We start from the raw sequence: 6,089 nt of genomic DNA on the forward strand, positions 1-6,089 counted from the left end.
TCGACCTTCTGATTGCCCAAGAACCCTCAAACCACTGTGACAAAGCTGCTCCAAGCTTTTTCCTTCCTACTGAGCTTCTTGGGTAATTATGTGCACTCAGGATCTTCTTTATTTGTGGTCTAATAAAGACACCAGCTTTGACCTTAGGGAAGAAGTCTCGAAGGTACTCGAAGGCAACAGACTCCTTATCAAGAGCTGTGACAAATTGTTTCATAAGACCCAATTTTATGTGCAATGATGGGAACAACACTTTCTGGAGGTCCACTAGTGGCTCACACTTGACATTGTACCTCCCCACAGAGAACTAGGTCCGTTGTGGCAGTGCTTCCTGTTACAGCACGCTGCGGTGTTATTATGAAGAATAAATTTATTTTATCTACAACTAATGTGTAAGATGTTAATGCAAAATATTTTATATGTGATATTTTTTCTATACTAATGGAAATTAAAAAAATTAATGAATTAAAAGATATTTAAATTTTAAAAGGTCTAAAATTTATATAATTAAAATATTACTATTCAAGCAAGCAAAGATTGTCCGTCTTACCTTCTAGAGTTTTGTTGGTTTTTTTTTGCAGTGCTCGCAGGTAAAATGAGGTACCCAGAGTTTATCTTGATCCCTGACAGGCATGCCGAAATATGCCTTATAGGCGTTACACATTTTAGCAGATGCTGTCACAGAGTACTCTTTCGCTTTTGTCTTGATAAATTGTCCACATACATAGCAGAATGCGTCTGGAGAATGCTTGCAGCTTCTTGATGCCGTCTCTGATAAAATCAGATAGATAGGCCTATGTGTTTACTTAGGCAGCTAGAACTAAACTGAAGTGGTGAGCGGTGAGCCCCTGTATATATATTACTGTGGAAAGTTCTAGAAATTTCTAAAAGGTTCTTGATAGTTTTCGTAAGTTCTACAACATCTTAGAAAATTATTGTAAGCTCGAAAAAAATTTCTATCAGCTAATCACCAATGAATCTACCTGGAATATTCTGGAGAATGGGTAAATTTGAATATTTGATTACTCAGGTCGCAAAAGCAAAGTTTGAAGAGAAACATAAGTCTTTTTCATTTACTTTAGGTATAAGCAATTGGGAAATAACGCTTTATGCCCAGGAACAAGAAAAAGTAAAAATTTTATTACATAGTGTTATTTATTTTTATCATCCTACAGGCCCAGCATGGCCAAATATGTTAAGGCGTTCGACTCGCAATCTGAGAGTCGCGGGTTCGAATACCGGTCGCACCAAACATGCCCGCCCTTTCAGCCGTTGGGGCGTTATAATGTTACGGTCACTCCCACTTTTCGTTGGTAAAAGAGTAGCCCAAGGGTTGGCGGTGGGTGGGGATGACTAGTTGCCTTCCCTCTAGTCTTACTCTGTTAAATTAGGGACAGCTAGCGCAGATAGCCCGCGAGTAGCTTTGCACGAAATTCAAAAACAAACAAACAAACATCCTACAACAAAATATCATAAATGTAAGACCTTCTGTTTACCTTTACTGTTACTTAAAATATCAACTTTGAGACTGTCTAGTCCTAAAACAACTATTAACGTTCATCCATAATTATTCTTCTGATACCAAAGAAGTATTATTTGTAGAAATACTAATGTCCAAAATTAATTCACTGAAGTTAAACGGTTTGTAATGTTCGAAATCTACAGTTTTCTTCATCAAATTCTGTAGCTTTCTGTTTAATAGACATTTATCAGAATTATCGCTTCCGAGACTTGTAGCAAACTGACTGTAGTGACCAAAACAATATTCAATTATTGTCTCTCCGCTATCTGCTTTTATACGAACCTTCAATATTGATTAAACTTTGTAGAATGGACCGCATAAAGGATGACGTTTCGAAAATCTTCCGCCTTTCGTCTTCTACACTTGTGTCTCCACAACAGGCAGTTGTTGTCCATTCTACAAAGTTTCATCATGAAAACTCTGCCTATACAATCTATCAAAGAAAATCTTCAATATTGTTCGAAAACAAGCTAGCATTTTCATAAAGCAAATATTGTTTATTCTTACTTCCGAGAATACTCTACAAATTTAAAGAACAGGCGGAACTTGCAGAATACACATCAATCAATATGCGTCATATGCTTAAAAACTATGCTGAAACAAACGTGGGTATTAAAATAAATGTACAGCGGTAAATCTGTTACAACACTCAGAACTTGAACGCATATAAAGATAAGATGTATCAGTTACATGTGAAGACATACCTCAGTGTTGTCACAGATCATTGAAATATTCTCATTGATTCTTTAATAAATTCTTTAAGAAGAGTATTCATGATTAAACTAAGTTCAATTGGTAGCAACTGCCTCTTATATCAACATAAGTATAGAAGACGATATTTCTAAAGTCTTCCTCTTTTCGTCTTCAAGTAGACACTACAGTCAATTGCAATTTCATCGTCTGGTTACAAATAAAAGTGTAATAAAATAAAACAGAATTGAAGACTCACCTGATATACACTCTCTAGAAAATGCAGGGTGTCTCAGAAATGTATACACACTTTGAATGATTACAAATGCAACGTTAATTAAGAAAAATCTAGGTTTTATAATCCAGGTTTAAGAAGACAAGTTAGAATCTTTTGAGTTATCGCAGGTGTTCGAACTGATGACCGTTCTGATCCAGGTACTGCTGATAACGCGGACAAATGGAATTACAAACTTGACTAATCATTTCATTTGGTATTTGGGTGCATTCTCTTTCAATTGATGCTCTTAGCTCATTGATTGTTGCAGGTTTTGTGCGATAAACCTTATATTTGACGTATCCCCATAAAACCAAAGTGAACGTGGGGGAAATTCAGTGCTACCTCTTCGCCCAATTCATCTGTTCGGCAAATTTTCATCAAGATAGGCCCTCACATTACGATGGTAGTTGGGAGGTGCTCCATCTTGCAGGAAATAAAACTCCTCATCTACCAATTGCTCTCGAATGCGTAGCATGACAGATTCTTTCAGCAAGTTCAGATAAACGAGACCAGTGACTGTGTTTCCGAAAAAGAATGGTGCAATTACGCTCAACGCTGATAATCCACACCACACTGTAACCTCTTGTAAGTTTACGTTGTGTTCAACTGTAACATGCGGGTTCTGAGGTGCCCAGTAGGTGCAATTGTGGCGATTAACTGAGCCATTTAACTTAAATGTGGCCTCATCACTCCATACAATCTTGTTTGCAAACTGTGCATGCTGTGCAGACTTTGACAGGCACCACTCACAAAATTCAACTCTCCTGTCAGAGAGAGCGTGAACTAATGCTAAAGTAAAACTTTTCCATTGAATGCGCTTCAACATGCGATAGATGCTTGATTTTGCGATTCCTATCTCACAGGCTGTTTGCCGAACAGATTTTCTTAGAGATCGGTGGAGACTTTCCAACAGCTCTGCTTCTCGTGTGGGACTGGTGGACAACCGCGGTCTTCCATAATGCCTTTATGGAAGTCTTGAACAGTTCCATTTGTTTAAAACTTATCTCTGATGCAAGTAATGGTGAATCTCGTTGGTGGATCTGTTTGAAACTCCCTTCTAAACCGTCTTTGCTCTTCAGCTACGTTCTCACACTTCCAGTAACACTTTAAGATAATTTTCCTTTCCTCAAAGCTTAGTCTTGCTTCTGCCATTATTTTGAATCAGTTGCACCTGCAAAAAAAGAAAGTTTGAGTGAGTTATAATCATTCAAAGTGTGCATACATGTTTTTGGGATACCCTGTATATTAATTATTGTTTGAAACTGAAACTCAGATAGAAATGCTGTGATTTATAATTAGCAGAAAGTTTGTTAGTATTGTATTACCAAAAGAATTTTTTGTGATTAATTTCCGAAGTTAGGTTTTTATTTATGATTTTATTTCCTGACTTCTGGTATCAATGTTATATTGTGGAATTTGAAGTTCTGTGTTGCTTGTAAGAATCTATGTCCAATGTTTTAAAGACAAATATTTGTCTTTGTTTTATTTGTAAAAGCTCAAATAACTATTTTATTATTTTTAGTTTAGTATCCCTCGATTTGTCAGTGATAAGTTCATGAACTTACAGTACAAAAATCCAGTTTGGATTATCCATGGACAGCGTTGAGATAACCTACTGTGTAGCCTTGCACTTAAACAATAAATTAGTGTAGAAAAAAGAATTTCTTACAAGTATTCTCATGAGACAATCCTTCCATCACTGAAATGTCCCAGTAACATTCACTTAAACCCTTTTCCGATAAGTCAGATAGAGAGAGAATAAAGTTGTCCACAACACTCAAAGTAGGACTTAACTAATGATTTGTAAAGAGATAATTACTTCAATAAATACTCCCTGAAAGATATTTGTTTTACTACTAGTTATACTACTATTTCAAGGTTCTTTTTTTTGGTCATTTTGCTGAATGGGTTTTTATCTATATTAAAAGTTTGACTGAATTAAAATAAATCAATTGCATTACCATGTATGAACCTCATGTTTCCCCAATCACAACCAGATGTAATCAGCCAATCAAAAATCTCATAACACAGCACGTGCTCAGCAGCACTTAATCATAGTATTAAACTGCCGTAATCTCGCCAAACTAGTTTTATATTCACAGATTCTTGCCATTTTCCAATATTCTGTTTCTTGTTGTTTGACTGATATGCAATCAGATATCACTACACTCTTGTCTGGTATTATCAGGTCGCGAATTTGAATCTCCATTTCACCAAATGTACACGCTCTTTTAGCCATGGGGACGTTATCATGTAGTGCTTAATCCCACTAGTCGTTAGTAAAATAGTAGCTCAAGAGTTGGCGGTGGATGATGATAACTATCTGCCTTCCCTCTACTCTTACACTACTAAATTAGGGCTGGCTAGCGCAGATAGCTTTCGTGTAGCATTGCATATAAGTCAAAGAAACAAGGCCCGGCATGGCCAAGTGTGTTAAGGCGTTCGACTCGTAATCCGAGGGTCGCGGGTTCGAATCCCAATCGCACTAAACATGCTCGCCCTTTCAGCCGTGGGGACGTTATAATGTGACGGTCAATCCCACTATTCGTTGGTACAAGAGTAGCCTAAGAGTTGGCAGTGGGTGGTAATGACTAGTTGCCTTCCCTCTAGTCTTACACTGCTAAATTAGGGACAGCTAGCGCAGTTAGTCCTCGAGTAGCTTTGTGCGAAATACAAAAAACAAACAAACAAAGAAACAAGCATATAGTTTACGTCAAATATTACAAACAACTTTAGGCGCATAAAGTTCACATCAAATGTTACCAAACGACATTAGACGCAAACAGATTACATCAGATGTTACCATACCAAACGACATTAAATGCATAGTAGCCTCTCTCCAAACTCATTTATAAGACAAGTAATTATGATATATGACAAGTAGTACAATATTTTAATTTTTCGAAACAGTAATATTATACTTTAATTTGTCTAGGAAAGACTCTAGTATTAATAATAAAAAGAAGTGTTCTGTTTAAACCACGTTGTTATAAGAAAGTTCTATGTACTCACAGAATAATTAAAATAAAAAGGTGAGCTTGCACTTAGTTTTTTTCTTTAGTATATATTGTTAACAAACAACACGTTGTTTAGAAGAAAAACAAATGCACTCATATAACATTGTCCGAAGAGTTTCTTACGTTCACTTTAACGAAGTGGACTCTTAGCTATCTTACTGAAAGGACTATAAGATTTTCCAAAACTTTACTTACTCTGGTATTTATGTAACTCTTAACAAAAATTGAGTTTTGACCACTGCTGACACGAAACTGCTATACTGGTCCAACTTAACGAACAGTTCTGAATTGATTTAATGTGCACTTTATTATAACAAAATTAACATTTAAATAACCTTTTTCCTCATTTAATGGAACTTTTTCGGATTGGCAATCATTTGGTTGAATCATGGAAATCGTGGACGATGAGGTTAAGTGTTTTTACTGCGGACATATTTACAGTGGTTCTTTTCACGTGCTATCTTGCTCCTGTTTGTTTGATGGAAAATAATGATCCAATATATACATACTTTTAGAAGCCAGAAACAGACATTAATTGTAAACTCTTCAAACTTTTCTAATTTCTGTCACTTACATTACTGTATCT

The sequence above is a fragment of the Tachypleus tridentatus genome, chromosome 10, assembly GCF_004210375.1.
Source record: "Tachypleus tridentatus isolate NWPU-2018 chromosome 10, ASM421037v1, whole genome shotgun sequence".
In the NCBI taxonomy this organism is placed as follows: domain Eukaryota; kingdom Metazoa; phylum Arthropoda; class Merostomata; order Xiphosura; family Limulidae; genus Tachypleus; species Tachypleus tridentatus.